Source organism: Simochromis diagramma, unplaced genomic scaffold (assembly GCF_900408965.1).
Source record: "Simochromis diagramma unplaced genomic scaffold, fSimDia1.1 OVJJ01000690.1, whole genome shotgun sequence".
Lineage (NCBI taxonomy): Eukaryota > Metazoa > Chordata > Actinopteri > Cichliformes > Cichlidae > Simochromis > Simochromis diagramma.
Genome location: NW_024387483.1, coordinates 62451 through 76672, shown reverse-complemented (window position 1 = coordinate 76672; position 14222 = coordinate 62451). Strand labels below are relative to the sequence as shown.

Here is a 14222-nt window from a genome sequence, read left to right as displayed (position 1 = left end):
TTGATTTCTCCAGTGCCTTCAACACTATTCTTCCCACGGTCCTGAAGGGCAAGCTGGAGAACTCAGGAGTGGACCATCACCTCACTACATGGATACTGGACTACATCACCGACCGACCACAGTATGTGAGAACTCAGTCAGGGCTGTGTGTCGGACAGGGTCGTCTGCAGTACGGGGGCCCCACAGGGAACGGTTCTGGCTCCGTTCCTCTTCACCATCTACACTGCAGACTTCTCCCACAACTCCACCCAGTGCTTCCTGCAGAAGTTCTCTGATAACTCTGCAATAGTCGGCCTCATCACTGATGGGGATGACAGGGAGTACAGAGGACTGACCCAAGACTTTGTGGACTGGTGCCAGCTGAACTGCCTCCAGATCAACACTAATAAAACCAAGGAGCTGGTGTTAGACTTCTGCAGGCACAAACATCCAAGGTATGGACATTGAGACTGTGGACAGCTACAGGTACCTTGGTGTTCATCTGAACAATAAACTGGACTGAACTCATAACTCAGACGCTCTCTAAAGAAAAGAGACTCACGGTGTGGGACAGAGCAGGCTGTACCTGCTGCTGAGGTCTTTGGGAGTGAAGGGCCCACTCCTGAAGACCTTCTATGACTCTGTGGTGGCCTCAGCCATCTTTGCTGGTGTAGTCTGCTAGGGCAACAGCATCTCCTGGGCCACCACTGTTCTAGGATGCCCTCTGGACCCAGTGGAGGTGGTGAGTGACAGGAGAAGCTTTCATCCTTGTTGGACATCTCCCACCCCATGCAGGAGACTGACAGCACTGAGCAGCTCCTTCAGTGGCTGCAGCACCCACGATGTGGGACGGAGAGACTTCGCAGGTCTTTCCTCCCCACTGTTGTCAGACTCCTGAACAAAGACTTCACAACTGACCAAACACACACATCCACACATGCACAATAACACCAAGTGTAATTTTTTTTCTGTTAACATAGTATTTTATTCTATTGCATATAGTATCTTATTCTTATTATCTTATCCCAGTCCATTGTTTTTCTTCATTTTTGCTGTAACTTGTACTGTCCACTTTCTGCTGTGACACAACAAATTTCCCACATGTGGGACTAATAAAGCTTATCTTATTTTACATGTGAGCTTTTAATGAAACCACAAAAGAGTTCAATGTGAAGATTCATTTTTACCGGTTCTCAGGAGGATGTGTGGATAAAGGAAATGGAAAAAAAGACCATTCTGACCAGATGGAGACTAGCACAAAATTATAATAAATAAACAATACAAGGCGAGTGGTTATCTGATGCTATTATTATCATTATTCTTATATCATAATCTTGTTTTCTAATTTATTCTGATTATGTACAGGGGTTTAGACTTGTTAGTTCTTAGGGTTTGGATTCTGTGCTCCTTCTTTTTAGTGTCTGCCCGTGTGTTTCCTCTGTTCTCCGTCTGTACCGTGTCTTTAAATCCAGTCTATGTATGTCCTGTTTTATTTTGAAGGTCTGTATCTGATGTCAGTGTGTTCCGTGCACCCTCCCTGGTGATTCAAATTCAGGTTTCGGTTTTGTTTTGTTAGTTTTCCCAGTTTAGACTCTTTCTTGGTTTTGTTTCTTGCCACTCTCGCTTTTGGTCGTATGTCACCCTCCTGCAATAAAGCTCACTCACATCTCAGCCAGTGCCTGCGTTTTGGGTCCTTATCTCTCCTAAACACATCTTGTCCCGCAAACCGTCACAGTGGGTGGAGCCAACTTTCACTTTTATCGGGAATACCTTGAATTGAAGATTGTACAACACAGACTAATTTCCTGGTTTAATAAGCTTCTAAAAAATGAAACTTAAAAAGCGTAAATAAAAATAACCTAAATAAACCTAAACTATCATCTGCTAACAGGTGACGTCACACTTGTTACTGATCATGCTATAGTATTTTTGATACCAGTATTCACTTCTGGTGGAAACAACTGCTGCAGCGCTGACTGCTGACAGGACACCTCCTGAGCATGCGCAGTGGGCCACATATTCTAGAACCAGAAGCACTGTTGAGTCTGTTATTGAGGCTTGAACAGTGTTTATAGTCCAGCTCCACCAGAGGGCGCTTTAACACAATCAGATGTGCCTATGGTGCATTTACAGAGTTTTCTTTGAAGACAATTTCATAATTATGCTTAGAAGAAACTCCAACACATTGTACATAAAGTCAGTTTATTAATAAAGTTTCCTCCAGATCACCAAAACTTCATATGGATCTATTAAAATAAGAGTAGATCGAGAAGATCAAGTGAGACCAAAGTTTATTGAACCTGCAGAGGAAACCAGGTCGCTGCTGTGGAGATGAAAGCACACTTAGAAAGTGGTGGTGAAGTTACCATAAAAACATCTTCATGGTGCCATTCTTTTTCTACATCTTTATATAAAATAAAAACCTCTCCATTTGAATGTTCTGCCCCTCAGTGAGGGTAACTTTATGAGGAGAACAAAGATAATATAAACTAGTGTGTTTTACAGTGGATTTGTGGACCAGTTAGAGAACAGCAGCTAGATTCCAGAGGGTGGACTGGTGGACCACTTTAGTGATTAGATGACATTTGACTCTGCCAAAACAACAAAAATAAATAAATCCACACACAGGAGGAGAATATGAGCACAAAGCCAAGCTTCATTCTTCTCTTTATAAACAGCATAGAATGAGGACATGTCAGCGAACGCATCACAGTTAAAATAATTTAATGTTCTGCTTTTGATCATGTGACGTATTTAACTTTTTTACATATTTTCTGCTGATGTGTCAGATCACACAGCATCTGCATAGACATGCAGTGTTATTTTCATACATTTTAACCACAAGATAAATTTTTAGACAAACCATTTTAAGACAGTTTACTGGCACCAGAATATTTACTCACTGCAAAAACTCAAAATCTTACCAAGTATATTTGTCTCATTTCTAGTCAAAAATATCTCTTTACACTTAAAATAAGACACATTAGGCTAAAGAGTAACAATTCAGTGAGATACAGTGGGATGCAAAAGTTTTGGCCACCTTATTAATAGTCATTGTTTTCCTGTATAAATTGTTGGTTGTTTCAATAAAAAATGTCAGTTAAATATATCATATAGGAGACACACACAGTGATATTTGAGAAGAGAAATGAAGTTTATTGGATTTACAGAAAGTGCGCAATAATTGTTTAAACAAAATCAGGTAGATACATAAATTTGGGCACTGTTGTCATTTTATTGATTCCAAAAAGTTTAGAACTAATTATTGGAACTCAAATTGGCTCGGTAAGCTCAGTGACCCCTGACCTACACACACAGGTGAATCCAATAATGAGAAAAAGTATTTAAGGGGGTCAATTGTAAGTTTCCCTCCTCTTTTAATTTTGTCTGAAGAGTAGCAACATGGGGGTCTCAAAACAACTCTCAAATGACCTGAAGACAAAGATTGTTCATCATCATGGTTTAGGAGAAGGACACAGAAAGCTGTCTCAGAGATTCAAGCTGTCTCTTTCCACAGTTTGGAACATACTGAGAAAATTGAAGACCACAGGCTCAGTTCAAGTTAAGGCTCGAAGTGACAGACCAAGAAAAATCTCAGATAGAGAGAAGCGATGAATGGTGAGAACTGTCAGAGTCAACCCACAGACCAGCACCAAAGACCTACAACATCATCTTGCAGCAGATGTGTGCATCGTTCAACCATTCAGCGCACTTTACACAAGGAGATGCTGTATGTGAGAGTGATGCAGAGGAAGCCTTTTCTCCACTCACAGCACAAACAGAGCTGCTTGAGGTTTGCTGAAGCACATTTGGACAAGCCGGCTTCATTCTGCAATAAGGTGCTGTGGACTGATCAAACTAAAATTGAGTTATTTGGGCATAACAAGGGGAGTTATGTATGGAGGGAAAAGAACACAGCATTCAAAGAAAAACACCTGCTACCTACAGTAAAATATATGGTGGTGGTTCCATCATGCTGTGGAGCTGTGGGGCCAGTGCAGGGACTGGGAATCTTGTCAAAGTTGAGGGACACATGGATTCCACTCAGTATCTGAGTCATCTCAGTCCCCAGACCTGAATATTATTGAAAACCTGTGGTGTGAGTTAAAGAGAGCTGTCCATGCTCGGAAGCCATCAAACCTGAATGAACTAGAGATGTTTTGTAAAGAGGAATGGTCCAAAATACCTTCAACCACAATCCAGACTCTCATTGGAAGCTACAGGAAGCGTTTAGAGGCTGTAATTTCTGCAAAAGGCAGATCAACTAAATACTGATTTCATTTCTTTTTTTTGTGGTGCCCAAATTTATGCACCTGCCTGCTTTTGTTTAAACAATTATTGCACACTTTCTGTGAATCCAATAAACTTCATTTCACTTCTGCAATATCACTGTGTGTCTCCTATATGATATATTTCACAACCATTTTTTATTGTAACAACCAGCGATTTATACAGGAAAATAATGACTGATATTGATAACAAGGCTGGTAAGTGACAGACTTCTATTCAGAAAAATAAGTTTATCCAATGTTTTAGCATTCAGTCTATTGCGTTTTTTGACACCATTTCCACAGCTTTGGAAAACACATGCTCGCAGGGCACAGGTGAAGCTGGGGTACACAAAAACTGTAAACCCAGGTGGAAAAAGTTCAGGTAAGATGTATTGCTGTTCCCTCAGTACGTTAAAGGATCCTCTGATCTTGGAATGTTTCTCTCTGACACTCTCCACAATACTAAGGGGTTGGCAGTCCTTTAGAATAAAATTCAGGACTGCCTGGTCCAGAACAATCTTCCTAGATGCTTGATTTCAAAATAATCAAACACATATTAGTAAAAAAAAATGATGATAAAGCTGTTCAGTGTCTATATAGGCCGACCTGTGTTCATTCTCAGTGTGTTTGTCTTAGTTTCATGTTTGGCTCTGTGATGCCCAAACACTGAGGAGGTGATTTTGTTTGTGTAAGAAGCTCCGCAGAACAGATGCGACATTTAACCTGCATAAAATGAAATAAATAATTTACACTTCAAGTCACACTGCTGTTTTTCCTATTCTGGTAGATCACACTGAAACAAAGACAGACAAACAGATACCTTATTTGCAGTTAAAAGATCAAAATGATCCCACACAGCAGAAACTTTTCTTTTTTTTTCGGGCTCCGTTTTGTTATGGAGAGATGTGTATTGTTTTTTTGTTTTTTTTTACCTTTGTGAGAGTAATTTTGTGTTTTTTTTGGTGGCGACTCATTTCGTTGGCAGATGCAGATGCGGTACCTTTTAAAGACAGTTTGGCGCGTTGGCAATGAGCGATACAGCAGCTGGATCGATCACGTGACTTTGTCTTAAAGCGACCCACGCATCGATACAGGCTTCGCTCTGTGAGCTTGATACATGCGTCGGTGCGTCAGTGTTGCAGGACCCATCACTAGTCGGTAAGTGACGTTTGCCATTTTTGTTTAGATCATTTGCTATTGCATGTGCCTATTTTAATGTGTTGCTGGACTTTTGGATCAAGCCCTAGATCGACGGCGCGCAGGGAAACTGATCAATATTGTAGGTATATTGAGTGTTTGTTTTAGCTTCATGATTTTGAATGGTTTCATAAAATTGATATTTTATTGGGTAATATTTTAATCGATAATGTTGTTTGTTTTTCAGCTGTGCTGTCTCTGCTGTCCCTTTTTTGTTCTTTTGATTGATTTGTAATTTTGTTTTGGTTAGTCCGTCCAGCCGTAAAGGCGGTTATTGATTGAGAGTAGGCTAAGTTGTGTAAGGGCGGACTAACCTCCCTTTTGTTTTTTGTTTAATTGTTTGTGCCACTTCCCTTTATCTCCCAGATCGCAGGTCATGCATAGCGCTGATTCCCAGCTGCACTGAGACCCGAATTGTTTGCAGTGTGTGCGCCACGATTGCAGTGTCGCTAAGCGGGGTGTGACGGTTTGCAGTGTTGTTATTTTCGCACCGTTGGTGTGGTAAGTCTCATGTGCAGCTGGGATATCAGCAGGATGTGTTGTAAGTCCTGTCTGGAAATAACTGGGAATTTTATGTCTAATTAATGTAATAAATAATCAATTTATATCTTTGCCCCATTTACTCATACCTTGTCCTCGGTTACACAACAACAACAACTACAACTAACTTAATCTAAATAATTTAATGTATTTGGTAGACCATAAAAACAGCAGAGCTGCAAAAACAAGTAGATGTCAAATATTAATAAATACCAATAACTAGAAATGTGCATAAAAGAGTTTTGCTGGGTGTTGTCAGTGTCAGTAGTGTGTATGTAATGTCTATACAATCCATGCAAAGAAGCTGTGGTTATTAACACAAAGTGGTGCTAATAAAATGGAAAGCACAAGTTTCTTATAACACTAAAATCTCAAAGTGCTTGACTTATATGTGTAAATCATTTTATGTACTATTAAACACTTTTCTTGTGAAAGCACAAAAAGGGAAACACTCACTGTAATGATCCTGTGTAATCACCACAGCTTACAGCTGTTTACAGCTGTTGGTTTTGGCTCTGTTGGTGTTTTTGTTTTGTTTTGTTTTTTGTTATTGCTAACCCTTAAAGTTTGGATTTGTTTGGCTGAATTTTAAATTCATGTCATGTTCTAAGAATATCTCCAACACAACAGGCTGATATGCAGCTCCAAACCATGATTGGCTGCTGTACAAGTGAATGGTTTTAACTTTGACCTTTGACCTTTGACCTCTCTGCTCTGTGTTGTTTCCTCTTTCAGACCAGAAAAACATCACAGCTGAGTCTGGACAGAACGTCACTCTGACATGTCGAGCTTCAAACAACATCATAGTTGTAAAATGGATCAGAGCTGATCTGAAGTCAGATTATGTCCTTTCCCCCCCCCGGGATGATCTGTTTGTTCCAGCCAACCAGCATCAGACAGACTGTGAACGCTTACAGGCAAACATCACACTCATGATCAGTGATTCATTTTTCTCTGAACTTTAAATTAAATACATTTTACTTCATGTAGTTGTTTGTTCTGAGTCACTTTATAAGACCCTTTCTGACCTGTACAGTCTGTTGATGGTGTTTGTCTCCTGCACTGTAAGTAAAGTTTCTTGACATGAATGTTGTTTCCTGTTGCTTCATGAGTAAAACAGAACTGAAACATAATGTGAGCTGGAATCAATCCATAGTTGGTTTGTGGGAAATCATTTTTCTTGCTTTTCACCACAAAAAATGACCACACCGACCAGCCAATCGGTGACATCAGTTTACTACCTGCTCAGATCTCTTGGAACCCCGGCCGAGCAGGTACTAAAGAAATACCTGATACCAGGTACTGATGACCATTCACACTCACATTCACACCTCTGGGCGATTCAGAATCACCAGTGAACTTAACCCCACTGACTGCATGTCTGTGGACTGTGGGAGGAAGCTGGAGTACCTGAAGAGAACCCACACAAACACAAGGAGAACATGCAAACCCCCCACAGAGACACCCCGACCAGGTGGTGGATGCAAAGCCTGGGTGTCACCATGTGGCCCTCTTAAAAATATATTTAGGTACTTTAAATATACACAACATGTAAACTATAAATAATAATAAATGAAAGTTATAACGCTACTTATGTCAGCTGTAACTCGTCTGGACTCTAATTTTTACAGTTTTGATTTTATTATTGAGTGTCGGTGCAAAAACTAAAAAAAAAAACCCAAATGAACAGTTCTCAATAAATATAACAAACATACAACATACACTGATAAACACACAGAGCCGATCTGAGTTTTTTTTTAAAAAACTGATCATCTGCCAAGAAGTCATTTCCATCCATCCAGCTGGAGCCTATCCCAGCTGTCATAGGGCGAGAGGCGGGGTACACCCTGGACAGGTCGCCAGTCTGTCGCAGGGCCAACACACAGGGACAAACAACCATTCACACTCACATTCACACCTATGGGCAGTTTAGATTTTTCAATTAACCCATCCCCACATTTCCAATGTTTCTATTTATTTTTTTATTTTATTTTTATGTGTAATGTCTTTACTTATATTGGTAAGTAGACTTTAGTGAACATGACTTATGACGGGTTATATAAAATATAGAAATAAGCTGTTTAGTAAAGTATCTTAAAGACTGTGTTATTTGACACATTTCACATATACACCAACAAGTCATTTACAACAATGTAAATACGGCCAATCATTTTAATGCGGAAACCAGGAAACCAGTTCGGGGCACAACCGTATTTGGCGCCGTTACCGTCCCGAGCGAACGTCTTCACGGCGACAAGATGGGTAGCGGTGTTCGTACGTCGCTCTTCGGGATTCTTTTCCTCCGTTATTTCGCGTTTGCATCAACAGGTGAGTATGTAACTCTTAGATTGCTGATGAATTGATTTGCCGTTATTGGCATATTAAACACACGCAACCGGGACGTAAACGTGATTAGCGAAGCTCGCCGGTTACCGGGCTTCGAGCGCAAGTTAGCTCGCTAGTTGCGAAGTAGAAGCGGCTCTGTGTGGTGTGAGTTTTCTGTGTGTTTTGCTTAGTGTTGGCATTTGTGTGTAGTTTAAGTGATCACTGTTAGAGCCACCGAGACATGATGGACATCGTTTTTCGGCTAAAACCTCAGAAAACAGAAAACGTTCACTTCAATCAAAACAGCTACCCACCGAGCTAGCGACAGCAAGTCGACACGTCACGCTAAAGTTAGCCTGTCGGTGCAAACAAGAGTGGCGGAGAAAAAGCGGACTGTCCCGGATTACTTTCACATGACAGGGGATTTTAATCAGGCAAACCCGAAGTTGGCATTAATATAATGCTATTAGCATGTGCGGTGCTCTGCTACGGGAGAAAATTAAGAATAAAAAGCTCGAAACTGACTTTTCGACACGATGTCGTGCTTCCGTAGCGATCAGCGAAGGAGGAGAAGCGCTACCGCGAGGCTTAATGGTCGCGGCGAGTAACAGGTCGGCTGGCTTCACCCCGGCGCACAAATCACAGCTCACTTTACCGCGTTATCTCAGGAGAACAACCAAGCCACTAAAGAAGTACTAAAACTTGTACTAAAACAAGTAAAAGTACTAAAACACACTCACAACTGGAACACTGATCAGAATCAGAACCTCGTTAACGGCGTCAAGTACCTGCTGAGAACATCACTGTAGTGAAGTTTATCTCCCCATCCAGAAACCCTGGATTACAGCCAAGGTCAGGGATAAAATTTGATTAGTACTTTGAACATTACTGTGTGATGTGGTTAATGAACCATAGTCACGGTGGAGGTATGGCTGAGCAGCAATGCTTTTATTCCTTGTCCTGGATCGCCATCTTGTGGCAGATTTGGGAATTGTTTAGGAAGTATTTTCCTATTTTTGTACATTGAGGTGTCGCAGCTTCTTAGTATGTTTTTCCTGTCGATGTCTGTTATTAGTTTTTTTAAACACGTACTATCACGTTGAACATAAAGTAAAGTTAACCTCTTGCAGCCTCTTCTGCAGCACAATCCAGCGTTACACAAACGTGCAGCACTGTGTACAGTCCGCCCTACAGGACCGACTCCACAGCACACAAACCAGGCTGTGGCCCCGCCGTCTTTACTCTCCTCACCAGCTCTATAACCAGGGCTGAAACACGACCTCCCCACGCTGTGTGTCCGTGTTTACCACAACACGCAGAGACTCTAACATGTACCGAATGTGCTGCTTTGCTTTGTATTATCCATTAACAAGTTTGAGGAAAAAACATCAGCGTGGAGTCATGGATAGCCTTGGACCTTGAAATATAATTTGGACTTTAATGTGGAAATTTTGATGTTGTTCTCAAAAAAAATCTTTCTTGTATTAATGTTGCCCTGAGACTCTTTGATAGGAGTGACAGAGAGAGTCACTGATCTTCACTCTGCTTGGCTGCTGTACAAGAGACTAGTTGCATTTTAACCTTTAACCTCTCTGATCTGTGCTGTTTCCAGCTGTGTCTGGACAGAACATCAATGTGACGTGTCGAGCTCCAAACAACAACACAATCACAACTGTAAAGTGTAGAAGACCTGACCTGGGAAATAAATATGTGTTTTTGTATCGGCAAAAGCGCATTGATACCAATAACCAGCAAAATAACCATTATTTTAATGACATTTAAATCATGACTGAAAACGAGTATGGAAATTGTTAACGTGTGTTATCCATTTGAAACCAAATTAAAATGAAAACCAGCGCAAAACATCGAACTAAAATAATAACGCTGTGAAAAAAAAAACAATTGTTTAAGGTTACGCTGACACGGTCCTGAAATTCTGCTGGACTCACATGTTTCATGCTTCTCTTTGAGTGTTTTTGGATGGAGCCCATCCCAATAATCACTGTTCTAGAAATGAAAAGTTGCACTTTAACCTTCATGACCTCTCTGCTCTGTGTTGTTTCCTCTTTCAGCCCAGAAAAACATCACAGCTGTGTCTGGAGAGAACCTCGTTCTGACATGTCGAGCTCCAAACAACAACATCACAGTTTTAGACTGGAGCAGACCAGACTTGAAAGATAGCTCTGTCCTTTTTTATGACAAAGGGGTCAAATTTAATACCACCAACCAGCATCCGTCTTTTAAGAACCGGGTGGATCTGCAGGACAGAAAGATGAAGGATGGAGACGTGTCTTTGATTCTGAAGAATGTGACGATTAATGACACTGGAACATACGAGTGTGGTGTCATCCAGAAAGCAAGAGATGGTTTGAAGATCATCAGCAACATCACACTGAGAGTTGTTGATCCTCCAGGTGAGTGAGTAGAGCTGAGTGTGTGTGTGATCAGAGGTGAAGCTGCTTCCTGGTTGTTGATGTTTGTTTCTAAAGATGTTGTTGATGAGACTTTGTAGAAAGCAGCTGGTCTGAGTGATGTGATCAGAGTGCAGTAGATAATGTCTGACAGCAGTTTGAAGAGGAAATGGATTCTGTTCTGTTCTTCACTCATCACCTACCTGACAGCTGACACCTCACACCTGTTTCTCACCTGCAGCTCAGACAGGAGGACACACAGAGGATGGAGGGAAGGAGGATGGAGGGAAGGAGGATGGACACACAGAGGATGGATCTGTTGGAATGAAAGTTGGTCTTCCTGTTGGCGTTATTGTTGCTGTTGTTGTTGTTATTGTTGGTGGTTTTCTGATTTACAGAAAAGTTAAACCAAACAAACAGGGTTCATACCAGCCTCCAGTTAAAATTCAGCTTGTTTGAAATGTTTCGGTTTTTCCAGCTGATCAGAGTCTCCCAGAGAACAGTTGAGGATATCCTGAAATTAATTTTCATGTCCTCGCTTTTCTACTCTGAGCACTCAAAGCGCTTTATACAACTAATTCATTCACACGAGCACTTCTTCCAGTCTCTTAAGTGCTCAATCAAACATTCATACACATTCACATGGATCAATGGATGCATCGGAGAGCAACATGGGGTTAGTATCTTGCCCAAGGATATTTGGCATGCAGACTGGAGCAGCCTGGGATCGAACCACTGACCTTCTGGTTAGCGGCCACCTGATCTACAGCCTTCCTGTATGGAAATTCAAGTGTGCCAGGACTCACAGGTGATTGGCTGGCCAGGGACCTATGCCCGCCCAACTGCATGCAGATCGGCATGTGCCAGTCCACACACGCCATTGGCTGCTGCGGGATCCTCGGGTGCAGCGGACCAATGACGCGGCAGCCTGCGGTTACCTAGGAATACAAAAGGCTGAGGATTCTTCACTCGTGGGGGACTCTTTGATTTGAGCAGACTGTGTAGGCTGTCCCTCCTGCCTCTGGCCTCGGTTTTTGAGAGAGTGTTCTTGTGTGTTTTTTTTCCAATCATGTAAGACAAACGAGCTGAAATGTAACACCAGCAAGTGCCAAAAGACAATTTTCACAGATTTCTTCAAATTGTTTTCTTTGGTGCAAAAAACAGACTGTGTGGATTTTTCCATATTACTAACATGCCAATTTGTTTGTTGTGATTTATTATCAGCCAGACTCATATTTTCTTTAAATGACAAATTTATTTAAGACGGAGTGATTTATGTAAGTCTGGGATGGTACGTGTTAACAGCCGCTCATAGATCCTACCTGCCGGATCTTCTTTTCATTGATATTGCTATTATGACTGATGAAGCCGAGCTGGTGAGTTTCTGTGTTAACTAAGTAACATGTTAAAGCTATAAATATGACTATTACTAAACTGTACTGTCATTAATAGTGTTGCTTTGTTAATGTTGTATGGTTGTTTTATTTTGTGTCTTTCAGTTGATTACCTGGCTTCTGTAAAGGCACGATTACTGTACTGGTGTTAGCTTATGCTTGTGCAATAAAACTTATAAAAGGCAGCAATCAGATGCCCGAGCCTGAGTACGACACAGTTTCATCAGTTAAAACACACCCTTACGGTGGGAGTTTACTAATTTAAAGGTAGTTAGCTTAGTAAAAACCGTACACAGACAAACAGTCCAGCAAACATTTTCACATTTTATTTTTACATTTCCAATAATTAATGATTATTTATTTTAAAGTTGTATAAAAATGATCCAAATTAGAAGTTTTGTCTTTAACTCCTCAACGTCTGACCAACAATCATGCTGAGCTACAAGTCTTTGTATTTATCTGTAAAGGAACTTTTCCCAAACAAAGAGTTTGTGCTTCAAATGTTTCTACTGTAAATAAAGTTCCTGTTGATATGATTGTTGTTGTAAATAAATCTGAAGCTGGAATCAAAGTAATCCATGTTTTTTTTTTCTTGCAGATTTCAGACAATTTTACAAAAAATATTAAGAATAAATCCCATAAACTGTCAAAGTTTATAAACACAACAGCTGTTATAAATGTTGTAAAACATGTTTATGTTTTAATTTGTTAACCTGGTTGTTTATGACTGCAGAGAGAAAGAACAAAGGATTTAACTGATGTGATGTAAGTCTTGCTCTGATGTGCAGACATGGAAACACTGAAAACCTCATTCACATGTTTCACACATCACACTGATTTTGATGTTTTCTTTCCACTAATGTGACAAAAACGTCCTTCATGCATCTCCAGCTGGTTTCTTGACCATGACGACGAGTTCACTGTACTCAGGTCGCCTCCACAGTCTCCACATCTCAAACAAATGTGTTGGAACGAGAGATTCACATCATGTTCATGTTGTGCTCTAATTGGCTCTCAGGTCAGCTGTTACACCATCTCTAAATGACCTCCACCTCCTGCCACTGGATGTGGTGAAAGGTGGAGTATTCAGAGGATTACAGTCAAAGTAAATCAGTATGAGGTCAACAACATGGCGAGAAACACTTTGGTGTTTAAAGCGATAGATCTTTGACACTAGGAGGAGAATATAAAGGGACAAATGGTTCACGTGTCTCTACAAAGGCCTTTATATACACTTCATATCCAGTTATAATTTAAAGCGAAATTCTTCTGAGTTAACATCCTGTAGATTTGGGACTAATCCTCTTTCTCCATGGATCCAGTGGTGGTGACTAATCTAGAACTGGTTCTGCGTTCCCATCAGGAAAAGTGGGTTTCTGCTGAGAGGTGGAGTTCACCTCATTGCCAGTAGAGGGCAGCATCAGAGCTCGGTTTGATCACAGCACTGAGCTGCTGGTCCATTTTTATAGAAACTTGCTCCTGAGCACTTCAGTCGTGACTCTCACCTCTGCTGGTCTGAAGAAGTCTGAAGTTATTGAACCAGCGACGTCTCCAGACTCTCTAACACTGAATGAGGTCACAGATGTTTACGACCTCAGCACACACTGCACAGGAACTAAGACTCACGTGTGCAGCTGCTTAAAATGAAAATTATGTGTTGGTGCTATTGATGTGCAGTGTTGGTCAAGTTACTTGAAAAAAGTAATCAGTAACTAATTACTGATTACTTCCCCAAAAAAGTAATCCCGTTACTTTACTGATTTCTTATTTTCAAAAGTAATTAATTACTTAGTTACTTTTTAAAACACGATTTACAAACCTGAAGAGGTGATAGAGCGATAGATCTTTCAGCCCAATTCTACTTTTTCTGCATAATCCATCATACAAAATGTAATCAAATGGAAAAGTCTCTTTTTCTAACTTGTTTTATTAGTTTTAATCTTTTAACTTTATGCATCAAGCAAAAATTTAATTACATGCAACATTCACTGACTGGAAGAAATTTGTTTAACATTTAAACTTATTTTCTGCACATTCCAGCACATAAAATACATCTTTTGTGTTTACACTCAGTCTTTCAAATAGATGCAAGTAAAACACAGCAG

The 14222-nt window shown here is 40.6% G+C and overlaps 1 protein-coding gene and 2 long non-coding RNA genes across 3 annotated transcripts in view; 2 read left to right on the top strand and 1 right to left on the bottom strand.

Annotated features, from left to right (window-relative positions):
• Window positions 1-14222, bottom strand: part of LOC120724478 (CD226 antigen-like) — a 100565-nt gene that overhangs the window by 44113 nt on the left and 42230 nt on the right. The gene's annotated exons all lie outside the window — the stretch shown is intronic.
• Window positions 4482-7120, top strand: LOC120724484. The gene is made up of 2 exons (XR_005693934.1): window positions 4482-5529; window positions 6723-7120. It is a non-coding gene; the product is annotated as an uncharacterized LOC120724484 (long non-coding RNA).
• On the top strand, window positions 8511-12692 carry LOC120724487. The gene is made up of 2 exons (XR_005693937.1): window positions 8511-10726; window positions 10965-12692. It is a non-coding gene; the product is annotated as an uncharacterized LOC120724487 (long non-coding RNA).